General features: G+C 48.6%; 1 protein-coding gene and 1 long non-coding RNA gene across 2 annotated transcripts in view; one reads left to right on the plus strand and one right to left on the minus strand.

The window, feature by feature from the left end:
- The window catches only part of igsf21a (immunoglobin superfamily, member 21a), a 422,140-nt gene that overhangs the window by 199,380 nt on the left and 205,067 nt on the right, over positions 1-17,693 (minus strand). The window lies entirely within an intron of this gene.
- Positions 5,236-17,490, plus strand: LOC140392361 (uncharacterized). Its single transcript, XR_011935307.1, has 3 exons — positions 5,236-5,888; positions 8,611-8,719; positions 15,734-17,490. It is a non-coding gene; the product is annotated as an uncharacterized lncRNA (long non-coding RNA).

The raw sequence follows: 17,693 nt of genomic DNA on the forward strand, positions 1-17,693 counted from the left end.
CTTTCCTAACAACATCCATAAGTCAAATATCCTTTTTAACAAAGACAGCAGGTTTGAATTCTCTACCTAAAGCAGTTATCACTTTTAAATTATCAAGTGATCTGAAGATATTCTTTAGCATGCAGAGAGGGAGAGATCAAAATACACCTTCTTGTTTGAATGCAGCTCCCAACTTAAAACAAAACCAAAAGCTCAGCTACAAAACAGCTTCCAGCTCAAAACGAAAGTAAAAACCAGAAACACAGCTCAGCTCCACCCACACAATGACATCACTGCAGCCACTTGATAAAACATACTTTTCTCATAGGGACCCTCACATGACAATTGGTTCCATACCCCTCAATACCTTTGACTGACTAAAATCTTTCCATCTGAGGTTTGAAATTTTCCACTGACTAGCTCCCCCCCCCCCCCCCCCAACTATGTTCAACAGCTGATGGTGAGAAATGTCCAGAATTCCACTCTCATTTCCAGCTGCTGATTGGGGTGGCACAGTGGTCAGCACTGCTGGCTCACAGCGCCAGGGACCTGGACTCAATTCCTGGCCTTGGCCGACTGTCTGTGTGGAGTTTTCGACCCTGTTGTTTTCGACATTGGCGTCTGCTGCCAAGCTGCTGGCCATTGTGGTGGTGCGCAGAAGAGGTCGCCATTTTCCTCTGTCGTCAGTTAGTGACTCCCAGCTGCGATAATCGATGTTTATGGCCTTCAAGCATCCTTGAAGTGGAGCTTTGGGCGTTCCAATGGCCATCTGGCTAACAGGTACAATTAGTACAGCACCTCAGTCTAATTAGATTGCCAGCTTAGATCTACTCTCAGTCTAGGCAGGGTGACTAACACTAAGTCCTTGCTGATCAGCACAGCTCAGTGACACACTGAGTAGTGCATTCTCCCACTGAGTCAGTGCGACTCATCTCTGTGGTTTGATTTTGAAGTGGATGTGCCTATAATTTACAGAGGTTGTCTGTCAGTTCAGCTCTGGACTACCCTTGCCTTAAGAAGCTTAATCACGGGTGACAGTTCACTGCTGTACCGAGGGAGTGCTGTAATGACAAAGGCACCATTTTCCAGATAAATGTTATACCTGTTCAGAACTCCTGGCCAAGGTTCACCCATAAACCTCCACCCCAGAGCAGATTAATCAGCATTTAACTCATTTTCTGATTGTGGGGTTTTGCTGCGAATAAATCAGCTACGCTGCAACAGGGCATCCGTTGCAGAGCACTTGATCCCAAGGATATGAAAAGCACTGTACAAATGTAAGGTCGTTCTCTATTGTCCAAGTTTCCAGGTCAATGGAACTACACTGCGCATTTATGGAGGACGTACACACATCAGGTATACAATAAACAGTGCAGCATAAGATAATCCTACAGTACTGCTGCTCTTTTTTGGGAAATGGCTTTAGTATCTCAGTCATGCTTGCTGTACTGAGGGGTAATGCATCTTCTCCACTTGACGGAATTGGTGCAATAACCTGACTATTCAAAAACTAACTCCACCCCATCAGCTTGCATAATTGCAACCATAAAATGGAGATAGACTGCTGTACAGCTCCAGAAATATTCATTAGCTAGTGAATACTTATAGACTTGTCTCCACAGAAACATTAAAGAGCTTATTCAATTAGAACACTCTCTTTTTCGCTCCTGGGATATGGTTTCCAATCTACCTTAGACTGATGGGATTGAAATCTCCACCCTCTGCTGGCTGGAAGATTGTTGTGCGAGGTGACTTGGAGCAAAGGCCGACAATAACTGACCTTCTGATCATGTCACGGCAACTACCATGTGTCAGCAAGTCAATTCATAGAATTTACAGTGCAGAAGGAGGCCATTCGGTCCATCGAGTCTGCACTGGTCCTTGTAAAGAGCACCCTATGTAAGCCCACATCTCCACCCTATCCCAGTAACCTAGTTTTTGAACATGAAGGGCCATTTAGCATGGTCAATCAACCTAACCTGCACATCTTTGGACCGTGAGAGGAATCCGGAGGAAACCCATGCAGACACGGGGAGAACATGCAGACTCCACACAGTCAGTCACCCAAGCCGGGAATTGAACCTGGGACCCGGGAGCTGTGAAGCAACATTGCTAACCACTGTGCTACCGCGGTCGCAGTGTTAGACCTGTATCCCGTTTTAAAATTTGGCGGTGATGGAAAACTGGGTGGCGCAATAGTTCAGAGTGCATTTGTACATCGCTGCACTCCTCGGCAGCAGTCACAGTGCAATTTCAGCTTGAATTCACATTTAGGGTCTGACCTGTTACTGCAACTAAGTGAAGACTCCTGGGAAGGGGGGGGGGGGGGCAGTGGGAATGGCAGCGAGGTCGCAAGCTGTTTTTGTTTATTTGTTCAGGAGATGTGGGTGTCGCTGGCTGGTCCAGCATTTATTGCCCATCCCTGAGAGCATTGAAGAGTCAACCACATTGATGTGGATCTGGAGTCACATGTAGGCCAGACTAAGTAAATTGCTGGAGTTTGAACGCACTGAGCTAGCGGAATCTGGACTGCCACCGTGCCACTGTGAGGGGTGGGGGTTGGGGGGGTGAGGAATCTGTATGACCAGGCCATGGTCAGGAATATTTCTTTCATGTTCCCCAGGGAGAGCGGGGAAAAACCTTTGCATGTCTGTACTTGACCCTTAGAAGACGATGGACCTGCTCGGTCTGTTGGGGTGAGCCAAGGAGAATTCCCAGGGAATCTCAAGAATACTCCCAGAACTGCCACTTTTATGACTGAAGGAGACAGAAGAAGCCTCTACCACTCCTGGTTTGGAATTTCTGAAATAACCTTTGAGGGGGAAGATGCTCAGCAAGTCCAACTTTCATTCCAAAATGCGACACCCCCATAACTGAACCCAGTTTACCCCTTCCCGTCCACATTTTTAACCTTTTCTGGTTAAATACAATATTTGGCTTGAAAAACTTTGATTATTTTGCCTGCTTCCCTCCTGCCCTTACCTCTTTGTTCTGTACAGATCTCCAGAGGTCTTCCCTGCTATATACTTCATTGTTTGGAGCAGGGCCCACTCAATCAAGCATTAACCCATTTCCGGACACCAAATGGTCTGCTGTGAATTTTATCCTTTTCTGTTTTTAATTCCTGAAGAATTTGTCCTGAAGTGTCACGAGGAAAACTTACTGTTGCCGAACACATTTTGGTGACTGACCCTTAATCTGCTGTGTTGCCCTAAAAGGGACAATCACCACATACATGCTCCAACAATCTATCTGCTCGGTGGATTAACTGTGCATGTTAGCTGCTGGGTTCATGAGGCCACAATGTTGCAGGCGGTGAATGGTAAAATGAGTTGTTATGGCACAGAAGCTATCTGGAAGGATAATGGCCGTGCATCAATGATCTCATCGCATTGACTTCTTTAGGTAGAACCGTTTGTAGAATACCTTGCGAAGCATGGTCAAAGAGAGTGTGACTCATTTTTGTTGGGAGTGTAGCGGGGAGGAATGTTGGGGAAGAGCACTGAGCAAGGGGAATGGGTGGCCCCCCTAGGCATCTTCTTGCAGGAAACAGAGGGCGGGATTCTCCGATTGCCGACGCCAAAATCGCGTTCGGCGATAGGCCGAAGAATCCGTTTCTACGCTGAAATGGGGGTGGCGCCGTTTTTTGGATGCTCCGCCCCCTCAAAAACAGCATCATCGGGGAATACGCCGCACGCCATTGGGCCGACCTCAGGATGTCACCTGAGGCCATCCCCTGATGCTCCATCCCTATGGGCCGACGTCCCGACGGCATGAGACACGTGTCCTCTCAATTTCCATGAACCTGGCGTGGTGACTGCGGACTGTGTCCCGTGGCACCACATTGGCGGGGGGTGGGGTGGGGGGGGGGGGTGGGGGGTAGAGCTGTTCTGCGGGGGCCTCAGCGGGGGCTGGGGGGGACTGGTGGGGGCTGGTCCGGAGGTGGTGAGGGGATTTACAGGGGGGCACTATCTGGCAGGCGGGGTCTGCGCGCGGCCGGCGCCATGTTGTACTGCGCAGCCGCCACAGGCCACCACCGTGCGCAAGCGCAGCCATGGATCCTGGCATTCTGCGTCCATATCTGCAGGTAAAGCCGGGAGCTTTACGTGGCGTGGCTGCTAGCCCCCCACCAGGCGGAGTATCGGTGCAGGGGCGCCGCCGACATTTTGGTCGTAAGACAGGACGCTTCCTCCGGACATAGCCGCAAAATGGGAGAATCCAGCCCAGTGACTTTGGGAAGCTGTGGGGCCATGCCAGACGTCAGGAGGTGAGGGAGAAAGCATGGAGCAAGGATTGTTCCAGGGTTTGTGAGTGGCAGGAGCCAACGGTAGCCTGAAAGGTGGGGGGCGGGGGGGGGGGGGGGGGGCAACGAAACCAGGGAGGGAATAATAAAGCTTGTCAAAATGACTGGCAGTACTCCTAAGCCTGAGCAGCCTCATGAGAGAGAGGCAGAAGCTGGGCAGCAGAACAAGCCTGGTGAGTGACTGTGTGGAGGAGATGAGGCCCAAATGGGACAGAGATCTGAAGCATCGTCAGTGAATAGTCTCTGTAAATAGTCTGTTTCTTGGAGTTATGCTTTCTCTTGTACGTTTATACAGTTTTGATGCCAGTGGAATAAAGGGACCTTGTCAAATAACATTTGTGCAGTCCGCGTGCTTAAATCCCATGTTACAAGAACAAAGCATTTTCTTGCTTGGGGTTACACTTAAAAGTGCTTCAAGAGTAGCAGGAGATGAATTGGATTCTAGTTTTTAGAAACCATAGCGCAGGTAGTTCTATTTTAATCGGGTCCTTTCAACATGCTGAATTGACGCTTGGATAATCCTGTTGCACAGTCGGGTCACAGGAGAAGGGCAGCTGGCCTGCAGTGTGAATCTAACTGAAATAAATTGACAGCGGCCCTGTCAAAGCCTTTGGTTGAACACAGCGAACCTTGACCTTTTGGACAATGGGCGAACGTCGCTCAGCGTCCGAGACATGTTCATTCTTCATCAAGGGAAGGGAACCCATTTTTCTACGTCCTCCAATGAACTCTGGGTGGAATATCTCGCAATGGACAACCAGTGCCATTCTGGCTGCTGGAAAAGTAATAAAGACTTGCTTTGACTTTTGCAAAAATAATCCCCGATTCACAATCCTTGGCAGAATATTGTGCCAGCAAGTAATCTATTAAACCCAGCTGAGCTCTCCATTAATTCCCGCAGGTTCTTTGCAAATGAAATTAAATATCAACTCCGACAAAGGAACAATGCCCATTTCTGAGGGAGTGAGTCTCAACCCAGGCAGGTTTCTTTAAAAAGGAATGTAAGAACCTTGCTGACAGAACCTTTTCAGAGGGAAGTTTAAATTTTGATGACGGGATCATAAATCTCCCCAGTGAAATAAGTAACTGTTTGCTCAAATTATTCAGTTATGTGAGTGCAGATGGAGAATCGAAAATACTGTGGAAGTTTATTTAAATTTGGAAAATTCTAAATGTTCAGCAGAAACGCTCACGGATAGTCACTGAACTGGTGGAAGCAGCACATCAGTTATATTTGCGAATGCCGCAGTGCAGATTCTTCCTTCTTGCTGCCAAAGCCATTCCTCGCACTCGGCGGGCTGAGGGCCGAGCCCCAGAGTGTCTATGCTTTGACTCGACTCAAGGCCGAGCTGCAACTGTTCTCTGGAGATATCGCTGACAAAAGGCCTCCACCTTAGAAAAGGCTGCAGAGAATGTCCGCCAGTCTCATATCCTGATGCCAGGAGATGGATGTCCTTTTTCTTGCTTCATTAGGTGCTCCAGCTTGACAGACTTGAAGTTCTGCGTGGTCGCCCCATATGGTGTTCTGCTACTTTGCTCTTTGGCTGTGACACTGTTTCAGACAATCTGTGGCTGACAGAGCAGATGGGACTGTATGATTCTTTAGGTAATGATACTAGTTTTTGAAGACTTCTGGTGGGAGATGGTACTATGCACAAATGGTACGGATGTGAGCATCATAGGAAGGCTGATAGGACAGGCACGGGCAGATAGCGGTGGACCCAATTCACCACCTACTCAATCATTAAAACTAGCAAAGGAAAAATCAAGAATCTGGGGAGAGAGTAAGTAGTGTCCCCCCCCTCGGCCAAATGTATGATCTGCCCTCGCTGATGAGTGAGGATCTGGGGTGGCCATATCTAAATCGACCCCTATTTCCAAACAGAAGATATACCTGTCTCATTCATCCCCCGAGGGAGATGGCAGGTCAATATTTCGAATGGGTTCCCTCAAGGGAGCTGTCAGGAGAGGTTTCTGATTCAGGGGTGGTGAAAAGATCAAAGCCAAGTTTTTTTTCCTGGAGTGTATACTGGGGGAATTGCATAAAAAATTAGGTATGATGAGGGCGGCATGTGGCGCAGTAGTTAGCACTGGGACAACGACGCGGAGGACTCGCGTTCGAATCCCGGCCCTGGATCACTGTCTGTGTGGAGTTCTCCCTGTGTCTGCATGGGTTTCACCCGCACAACCCAAAGATGTGCAGGTTAGGTGGTTAGGCCGCACTAAATTGCCCCTTCATTTAAAAAAAAAAATTGGGTCCTCTAAATTTAAAAAAAAAGCTATGTAGGGTCACTGTCAGCCACCATACCTGCTTGAGATTTTTATTTGCCTAATTTGACATCTTCATTTAATTGCTTTCCCCCCCCACCCCCCAGGGTATTACTCCATAGCATTACCAGTGTGCTCCCAACACCTGTCCAAACAGTGCAATGGGATCTCTTATACCCACTGGAGAGAGACAGCACAGTTTAATGCCTCAGCTGAAATGTGGCACCTCTGACAGTGCAGCACTCCTTCAGTGCTGAACTGGAATGTCAACCTAAATTCTGCGCTCAAGCCCCTGTACTTGAATCCTTAACTTTCTGGCCCAGGAGGTGAGAATGCTACCAAGGAGCCCTCGCCGACACTCATCGATTCTTTATCATCCAAGAGAAACTTCCCCTCCCCGATCTATACCCTTAATGTGGGTCTGCAATTGATTCTTCTCCATGTAGATTACGTACAGCCACTGTTATGTGACTCTGGTTCGTTGAACAAACACAAAGCTACCATTAATAATGATTAATATATTGATTTGCAAGTAATAGCGACTTGAAAGGTTTCGCACTTCAGACTATCGTCTACCACAAAGATTATTGACGCCATTGAGAGTCCTGATATGCAAACCTGTGGAAGACAGAGTCAGAGTAAAGGAGTTCAAATGCAGCAGGAATTATTTCTGTATCGCTGACCTTCCCTGAGCATGACACAATACTGGACTGAGGAGGACATCTGTCACGTTGAAATGAGTCGACCAAGGGATGTAAGGACAGCCAATGCTGGTGGTCTTGGGAAAGAAGAGGATGGAGTGGAAGATGGCAAGATGAGATTTGATTTGTACACACAAGGGGCTGCAAGGGAAAAGGAAGCTGTTGGAGCTGGGGGTCAAAAAGGCACGGAAAAGGAGCAGCATTCAAGTCTCCGATACATCTTAAGCTTCTAGCATTCAGGGACCAATGACATGAAAGTGAAGAGCAAGTTCCTTCAATAATTCAGTGTGCATGTAACTCACGACCTAACGTAATCTTTACACAGTCATGATAATGAACAAATGATGTACCTGCAAACAAGTGATCTGATTTAGACTGTTTGCGCAGAGCAGGAGAAATCTGTCCTAAAGTTCAGAAGTCCTGAGTGAAACTAGAGATTAAAAGATTATGATGAAAGTTCATCAACATGAAATGTTGATTCATTCCTCTCTCTGCAGACACTGGCCGACCTTTTGAGTATTTCCTGTATTTCTGGGTTGTATGATCAGGCTGCATTGAGATTGGGAAAAACTCCCAATTAAAAGCAGCTAAAACTTCTTCAAAGTAGAGCAGATGAATGCTTGGATTTATTCATAATCCCTGAATATGGGGTTATGGCACATGATTAACCCATGCCCGTTCTTTGAGATGTTGGCAGAATGTTAATTTAAATTTATGCTGCCTGCTGTTTCAAATGATTGCTGTGTGCAGACAGCAATAACCCTGCTGTTCATTGGCTACGCTCATTGGCAAAATTGAATCCTGATGTCATGAGTGGTTCGTGGTACTTAAAGGTGACTTGCACTCTCTTAAAGGGATGTCTGCAACCTAGTGGTGGGAGCTTTTTGTAATGTGAATCTGGGCTGCGATATTATGATGAATGGCTGGATATATGAAAGAGCGTGCATTAAAGATACTCTTAAAATGCACTGGACTGGTGCAATGCCATGCACTGTGCAAGATGTGGAGGGAAGGGGAAACACCCTGTAATCTATGGGACCAGGAGGACCTCCACCTAGGAAGTAGTGAAAACAAGGAACGGTGGTGGTCACCATCAGGAATGTTGCTCCAAGAATACGGATGCGGTGTGGGAAGAAGCTTAACGATATGACACGGGTTGTCGAGCTGAGTGAGTGGATCCTCAAAAGGTATATCCTACCAGCCTGCATCACGACCCCCATAAATTCTCTCCATCCCCATCACCCCTTCATCAGCCCCAAATCTCTTCTGACTCACAAGCTGCATGTGGGGTAAGCACGCACCTTTCACCTTCCTCTCTGTCAGCACTAAAACACTATCCTTGTTTGTTCTTCATTTCAGATACTGAAGAACTGGAACATTCCCAGCCAGTGGAGGAAGAGGACAGTGACGATGATGCGACATTGCCACTCGATATGCGCTCGCAGCCACCAGTTCAAAATCTGATGAAGTATGCACGTTCGAGGTTGAGTTAAGGGGAGGGGTCTAGAAACCACGAGACTCTTGGCACAAGTGCGCAAGGGCCAGGGCTGGGGGCAAGGATAGTGCAGGTGACAACTTGACAAAGGGTCGCGCACTGGTTTTGATGTAGAGGACTTCAGAGGACCAGTCAACTGAAGGAATTCTCCATTAGCACATATCCTGAAACTAAACTTCTTTGTGCAATCTCTCCTCGCTCCCATCTATCACTGACCTTCTATTTTGCTCCTCCTCCCTCTTAAAGAGTATAAAATCCATCACATTTCTCCATCTCTTTAGTTCTGAAGCCTTGAAATGTTAACTCTGGCACGATCGTACGGCCTCGTTGCGGCCTACTCAGGACGCGACAAGGCCGATAAACGTGCGAGAGGCCTCTCTCTCGCGAGACTTGCGACACTCGGGACGCTTCGTGAGATCTAATGAGATCTCGCGAGACACCATGATCTGGGTCTCGCCCTCAATGGGCGGTCAAGAGATCAGGGCAGCGTTAAAAATGGCGCGGGAAATGAGGGTAAGTGCAGCCTTGGCGGGGCGTTCCTCTCTGAGGCTTGAAAAAAAGGTCCCATTTGATAGCGGGGTCATTCTCGATGCCGCAGGTGCCTGAAACGGGACTCGTTTTTTCCCTTTAAAATCACGCCTCCTATCTCCACAGATGCGGCCAGACCTGATGAGATTTTCCAGTGTTTTCAATTTTATTTCAGATTTCCACATCCCGCAGCACTTTTCATTGATTTCACTGAAGGAGGTAGTTGACTGTATAGAACCAAATACTTGGTGCTTGGGAAAGCTTGACCGAGATCCGATGCACAATGCCAAGTTGCATGGACGAGTCCAGCGGCAACTTCGCATGGGGCTTTGTGCAGAGCTGGAAGCCCTTCTTTTCCAACATTGAACAGGTGCTCACCTCCATCAGCCCATCAGTGGAACCCACCATAGTACACCATCTGATGTTCACAGCTTCCATTGCAGTGCAACGTCCATCAAAGGTCAAAGAATTGCCGTGGAAGCTCAAACTCCTGCCATCACAACTGTGGATACTACTGCTCGAAGGAGCTTCTCGGGAGTCACAGCAGTCCATCAATCTGTTCTCCAATCGATCACCAGGATGCTGAACTGCTGACCCAGGGGACTGGCAGTGGTTCCATGGAACACAACCCTGCTATGTTCTCTCAGGATGGCAGCATCTCTTCTCCCACCTCTGGCACACTGTCAGTGCCCTTGATATTGCCTGTCGACCAGTATGTCACTGCTGCAGCCCCCAGGATGGTGCAGTCTGAAGTTGGATTGTCGAGGCTTAGGTGATTATAAAATGCCATGTGTGGTCCCCACAATTGGAGCTCACCAACCTATGTGGTACAGCTATTGGGGAAGCACCTTGTAGGAGAATTTGGATAGGAAAGGCACATGGCAGACTGGCAGCATGGGAACCCACATTGATGATTGATTGTTTTACTCACACATGCATCATGTAAAGACTGAATTCATAAAATTGGGTTGGAATGTGCATTTTCTGGTGGTTTTTAGTTTTGTGTTGTTGAAAAGAGATCAATGAGATGTTCAGTGATAGAGGAAAGGTAAGAATGTGAGACTGTTAATGAATGGGAAATATGGTTATGGTTATTGAGGCTGTTAATTAATGATTTGATCACAGGGACCTGTGCAGAAAGGGGCTGTTTAGACTTCAATCTCCCAACCTTTTCCCATTCCTTCACTTCTTCCTCCTCCTCTTCCTCATGCTACCTACCACAGCTTCTCACCCGAGAGGTGATGGAACGATCTGTTCCCTCACAACAGCCAGTATATTGATACCTCCTCAGCTGAGGCCTTAAGGCCTCCTCCAAAGCAGTCCAGGTAACATTGCCCAAGGGTGCCAATAATGATCCTCATGGGAGCATGCATCTCAATGCATGCGTTGTGTACATATTTATGGGTTCAAGGCCAGAATCATTAGCCATGTACTGAGTGAGTAGATCTTGTTGACCAGTCGCCAGCCTTTGACTTGCCATGGTGTCAAATAGAACTGGCACAGACAACTGCCACAGAATGAAGAAATCGGGACTGCTGCCAGGATCAAACCTGGGACCTCAGCGCCGTGAGGCAGCAATGCTAACCAGAGGGCAGCACTGTGGCACAGTGGTTAGCACTGCAGCCTCACGGCGCCGAGGTCCCAGGTTCGATCCCGGCTCTGGGTCACTGTCCGTGTGGAGTTTGCAAATTCTCCCCGTGTTTGCGTGGGTTTCGCCCCCACAACCCAAAGATGTGCAGGGTAGGTGGATTGGCTGAGCTTAATTGGAAAAAAAAGAATTGGACACTCTAAATTTATTTTAAAAAAGCAATGTTAGCCACTGTGCCACCGTGCTGCCCTGCTTCATTGAATTTTAAGTTGCATTCAACTGTGCAAGATGAAGACAGGGCTGGAGTATGCAGTTAGAAAATGGCAACACCAATGTCAAATTACATGCACACTACACATCAACTGGATGCTATGGTCACTGTCATTAGGTGCACAAACACCTTTGCCAAGAGGGCGTCCTGTGCACTTGCCATTGGGATGTGAATGAGAGCTTCTGAAATCTCATTTTGAGCATTAAGTGGTTTTGTAGCACATAATAAACTGGTGCCACAGAGCCCAGTTCAGCCCCCGGTGGGTTGAGAATAGAGTAAGATAATTAAGTTTTCTATGGCAGACAGCTCCTATACTCCTGGGGTAGAGGACAACATTTGAAGGGCAGTAGACCAAGATTCAATCATCGATATAAAAGGATGGATGATTGCTCTGGGCTTTGCCAACCTTTGGAGATCAGAGAGTGTTTACTCATAACTTTGTTTGGAGCATTGGAGGGTGGGATTGGCGGGGCGGGGGGTCTCGGCGGGACGGAGTGGCTTGAATCCACCGCACCTTCAGGGGCTAGGCCAGCACCAGAGTGGTTTGCACCCCGCCGGCTGGCATGGAAGGCCTTTGGCGCCGCGCCAGCCGGGGCCGAAGGGACTCCGCCGGCCGGCGCAGGTTCGCGCATGCGCGGGAGCATCAGGGCTGCTGACGTCATCCCTGTGCATGCGCGAGGGGGGTTTCACCTTCGCGTCGGCCATCGCGGAAGCTTACACGGCTGGCGCGTGGGAATAGAGTGCCCCCATGGCACAGGCCCGCCCGCGGATCGGTGGGCCCCAATCGCGGGCCAGGCCAACGTGGGGGCACTCCCCGGGGCCACGCCTCCCCCAGGACCCCGGAACCCGTCCGCGCCGCCAGGTCCCGCCGGTAAGGGACCTAGTCCAATTTACGCTGGTGGGACCTGCATAGAACGAGCGGGACTTCGGCCCATTGCAGGTCGGAGAATCGCTGGGGCAAGCGGCCGCCGACCGGCGCAGCGCGATTCCCGCCCCCGCCGAATTTCCGGCGCTGGAGAATTTGGCAGCCGGCTGGGCGGGATTCAATCCGCCCGCCGGCGATTCTCCGACCCGGCGGGGGGTCGGAGAATCCCACCCAGTGAGTTTCAATGGGCTGGACACATTTCCTTATTCTGAGTATGATCACATCATTGAGCATTAGTCCCTTGACAGTGAAGGAACTATATGGAACCGCAGCATCTTTATTCCATTACCTGACTATCTTATCCATTTTCTATGCCAGTTAACTTGGCATTCAAGCTAATGGGACAAATCCATCCAACAGACGCTGTATAAAGTTAAAGATGATAACTGAGTGTTCAGTCTAAACAGGCTAGGATTTGTTAGAACCAACGGGTTGTGTGCTGGAGAACGAGTTTTGATTTCGGGAAATCATGGGCCAAATATGCATTCGGTGCTCAGCTAGTTCACCTGTCAGCGGTGAACTAAATAGCCCCGGGTTTGTTTATATTTTACAGTTTGATTGATGCTTGCGATAACTCAATGTGAAAGTTAATCTGGAAGGCATAGCATATCTGTTTTGCAAATAATTAATCAATCTGTGGAACCATGCAATATCCTTTACAATACGGTATGTTTCTGAGCCAAGGCTTGTAATTCCCCCACAAACAATGTCATCGTGGCAGCAGGAGACGCACCCAGCAGTTGATTTTAACTCGGGGGCCCCAGGGACTGTTAGGTGGATGGTTCTGATATCTTACGCTTTCTAAGTTATATTTTGGAGGCAAGAGGACGATAAAAGGAGAATGAAAAGATCGCTGAGAGAGCATCAGTTATCCTGACTCCATTGTTTAATCTGTCACCATGAGATCACACTCTCCAAGGTCTGGCCATTAGTGAAACGATGGCCAACATCACCTCCAATTTATTGAGGCTCATCATTATCTGAAGCCCATAATTACCATTGCTCCAATTCAGTGCAGTCTAAGGAAGGGACAACGGTGTTACATTAACGTCCTATCTTTCAAATCACTTCTCCCCCTCTCTCTGCTTCAACCCCTCTTGAATTGAGAACATTCCCAGTACCGTTAAGCACTGAGATCCTTCTATCACTTTATCTTATGTGGTGCTTTTAAATCAGTAAAGAGCCCAAATGCTTTACAGACATTGAACAAGTACAAAAGAATGAGGTGAGCTGACTAAAGGTACAGATAAAGGGATGGGTTTGAAGAAGGTTTTGAAGGTGGGGAGAGAGGTAGCAAGGCAGATTGGCTTAGGAATAGAGTTCAAGAGAGCAGGACTAACCATGGCTGACCACGCTCCCCACCTACGATGGAGCAGCATATGTGCAGCCATTGGAAGACTAGAGAGTATGAACTAAGATGGGTGACGAGAGCAGATTTCACAGGCAGGGTGGAGTGGGTTGAGATAGGCTGGGGTGAGGTCGGGTGAGATAAGTAATGTGAGGTGAGGTAGGGTGTGGAGGTAGGGTGGGGTGAGGTATGGTGGAGTGAAGTAGGGTGGGGTGAGGTAGGGTGGGGTGAGGTAGGGTGGGGTGAGGTAGGGTGGGGTGAGGTAAGGTGGAGTGAAGTAGGATGGAATGAGGCAGGGTGGGGTGAGGTAGGGTGGGATGAGGTAGGGTGGAGTGAAGTAGGGTTGGGTGAGGTAGGGTGGAATGAGGTAGGGTGGGGTGAGGTAGGGTGGGGTGAGGTAGGGTGGGGTGAGGTGTGGTGGGGTGAGGTGTGGTGGGGTGAGGTAGGATGGGGTGAGGTAGGGTGGGATGAGGTAGGGTGGGATGAGGTAGTGTGGGGTGAGATAGGGTGGAGTGAAGTAGGGTGGAATGAGGTAGGGTGGGGTGAGGTAGGGTGGGGTGAGGTAGGGTGGGATGATGTAGGGTGGGGTGAGGTAGGGTGGGGTGAGGTAGGGTGGAGTGAAGTAGTGTTGGGTGAGGTGAGGTGAGGTAGGGGGATGTGAGGTAGGGTGAGGTGAGGTAGGGTGGGTTAGGGCGGGGTGAAGTAGTGTTGAGTGAGGTGAGGCGAGGTAGGGTGAGGTGAGGTAGGGTGGGGTGAGGTATAGTGGGGTGAAGTAGCATTGGTGAGGTGAGGTGAGGTAGGGTGGGGTGAGGTGGGGTGGGATGAGGTAGGGTGGGATGAGGTAGGATAGAGTGAGGTAGAGTGAGATGAGGCAGGGTGGAGTGAGGCAGGATGGGGTGAGGTTGGGTGGGATGAGTAGGGTGGAATGAGGTAGAGTGGGGTGAAGTAGTGTTGGTGAGGCGAGGCGAGGTAGGGTGGGGTGAGATTGGTTGGGTGAGGTAGGCTGGGGTGAAGTAGGATGGGATGTGGAAGGGTGGGGTGAGGTAGGAAGGGGTGAGGTAGGGTGGGGTGAGGTAGGGTGGGGTGAGGTAGGAGGGGGCGAGGTAGGGTGGGGTGAGGTGGGATGGGGTGAGGTAGGGTGGGGTGAGGTAGGGTGGGGTGAGGTAGGGTGGGGTGAGGTGGGATGGGGTGAGGTAGGGTGGGGTGAGGTAGGGTGGGGTGAGGTAGGGTGGGGTGAGGTAGGGTGGGGTGAGGTAGGGTGGGGTGAGGTAGGATGGGGTGAGGTAGGGTGGGGTGAGGTAGGGTGGGGTGAGGTAGGGTGTGGTGAGGTGGGATGAGGTAGAATTGGATGAATAGGGTGGGATGTGGTAGGATTGGATAGGTCGGAGGGGATGTGGTCGGGTGGGGTGAGGTACAGGTGGGTGAAGTAGTGAGCAATTTGTAAATGAAGAGGATTATTCAACTCAACGTATAGTGAGGACAGGAAACTCACGGGTAGGAAGGACTTGCATTTATAGAGAGCCTTTCACAATCTCAGGATATCCCAAAGTACTTGCAGCCGACAAGACACTTCTGAATATCGTCACAGTTCATATAGAGAAATGTGACAGGCAGTTTGTACAAGGAATGGTCCCAGAAACTACAATGAAATAATGACCAGATAATCTGATTCTACTGATGTTGGTTGAAGAATGAAGCCGGGCCCCTGTTCATCTTCAGATAGTGTTGTGGGTCTATCACATTCACCTGAGGTGGCAGATTGAGACTCAGTTTAGCCTCTAATCAAAATCACAAAGCCTCCGACATGATGGCACTCCCTCAGTGCTGCACTGAAGTGACAGCCTGGGTTATAAGCTCCACAAACTCACAACCGTCTCTCATACAGGTAGGAGGAATATCATCACTGAGACAAGACTGACACCTAAGTAGGTGTCAGCAAGGAAGGCGGCGAGAAGGACTCCATGTATTCGGGATGTGCACCGTAGAGTCCTGGATGTGTTGAAGTTTGTCTAGGGTGGAGAGCAGATGGTTGCCAAGGTAATGGGGATGGCAGAGGAAACGAAAGAGGGGTGGATTGGGGCTTTGAAACTGAAGATAACGGAAGTGTAGAAAATCATTGCAGCAAATGTGAGGCTGAGAGTGGAGTAAAGGTGGGCACTGCAGTACGAGTGGAGATAAATGAGCTGAGTAATGAATGGATTATTGAAACTCAGTTCAGGCTCAAATAGAACAATTAAGCTGTGCACTGTCAGGTTCAACCTGAGTTGAAACCAAATCAAAAAGAATTCCGTGTTTCATGTTTTGAAAACAGATTATTTGTCTTACAGTATTGGGCACCTAGTGGCTGGAGAGGAAATATTGTATAGGACTCGAGGAGAATTCATCTGCTCTTTTTGTCTTTGAATTCCACTTGCACAAGGAGCCAAAGGCATTGGCTCAATGTTTCACCTCTGGCAATGCAGCACTCCCTCAGCCCTGCACTGTTGACTCAAGTTAATGTTATCAGGGCCTGAGCCGAGCTTGAATTCACAACCTTCTGACTCAGAGGCAGGAACACTACAAATTACCGGCTGCCTCCAATTATACATAACCTTGTGAAAAGGCAAATGAGTGTGGACTTTTAGATGTACAAGGAATAGAAAGTGGAATGAAACAAGTGAATCCAAAATCAACAGGCCGAATTTCCGCCTGGGTGCAAAGGTGCGTTTCTACATCAGACTCCTATTTATTGACTACAGCTCTGCCTTCAACATCATAATCCCAGCCAAGCTCATATCAAAGCTCAAAAACCTAGGACTTGGCTCCTCACTCTGCAACTGGATCCTCGACTTTCTAACCCACAGACCACAATCAGTAAAAATAAACAACAACACCTCCTCCACAATAGTCTTCAATACCGGGGCCCCGCAAGGCTGCGTACTTAGCCCCATACTATACTCCCTGTACTGCGTGGCAAAATTTGGTTCGAACTCCATCTACAAGTTTGCTGACGATACCATCATAGTGGGCCGGATCTTGAATAACGTCGAGTCAGAATACAAGAGGGAGATTGAGAACCTAGTGGAGTGGTGCAGCGACAACAATCTAACCCTCATGCGAACAAAATTAAACAGCTGGTCATTGACTTCAGAAAGCATCACCCCTGTCAGCATCAACGGGGTCGAGGTGGAGATGGTTAGCAGTTTCAAATTCCTAGGGGTACACATCTCCGAAGATCTGTCCAGGTCCACCCATGTCGACGCTACCACCAAGAAAGCACAACAACGCCTATACGTCCTCAGGAAACTAAGGAAATTCGGCATGTCCACATTAACTCATACCAACTTTTACAGATGTACCATAGAAAGCATCCTATCCATCACAGCTTGGTACGGCAACTGCTCGGTCCGAGATCGCATGAAACATCAGAGAGTAGTGAACACAGCCCAGTCCATCAGACGAACCTGCTTCCCATCCATTGACTCCATCTACACCTCCCGCTACCTGGGGAAAGCGGGCAGCATAATCAAAGACCCCTCCCACCCAGCTTACTCACTCTTCCAACTTCTTCCATCAGGCAGGAGATGCAAAAATCTGAGAGCATCCACGAACAGACGCAAAAACAGCTTCTTCCCCGCTGTTACCAGACTCTTAAACAACCCTCTTATGGACTGACCTCATTAACACTACACCCCCGTATGCTTCACCCGATGCAGTTGTTATGTAGTTACATTTTGTACCTTGTGTTGCCCTATTATGTATTTTCTTTTATTTCCTTTTCTTTTCATGTACTTAATGATCTTTTGAGCAGCTCGCAGAAAAATACTTTTCACTATACCTTGGTACACATGACAATAAACAAAATCCAATCCAATCCAAAATGCTTGGGGCCGATTGTGTATTTCGGAATTTTGGGGATTTCCCAATATACTGCTCAGGTGTCGCGTGCATTCGGAATTATGCATGTGCGATGTGCATTGGGAATTACGCATTTGTGGTGCATGTTGGGAGCTGAGCATGTGTGCCGTGCCGCACATTGGGAACTGCGCAATTGCAGAACATTGGGAACTGCACATGTGCAGCATTCATTGGGAACTACGCATGTGTGGGGTGCTCGAAAAAAAGGCGGATTTTGAAATTTTTCAGTTTTTGGAATTTCGGATAGGGATGCTCAACTTGTATTTTCCCAATGGAGAAAGGACAATAATGTAGTTTTAAAATTTTGTTTAAATGTCTTCTGCGGTCTTATTTTTGTACTCTGATTTAATTGAACTAGCTGATCTGACTGTTTAGAAAAAACACCGCTTA

Source organism: Scyliorhinus torazame, chromosome 16 (genome assembly GCF_047496885.1).
Source record: "Scyliorhinus torazame isolate Kashiwa2021f chromosome 16, sScyTor2.1, whole genome shotgun sequence".
NCBI lineage: Eukaryota > Metazoa > Chordata > Chondrichthyes > Carcharhiniformes > Scyliorhinidae > Scyliorhinus > Scyliorhinus torazame.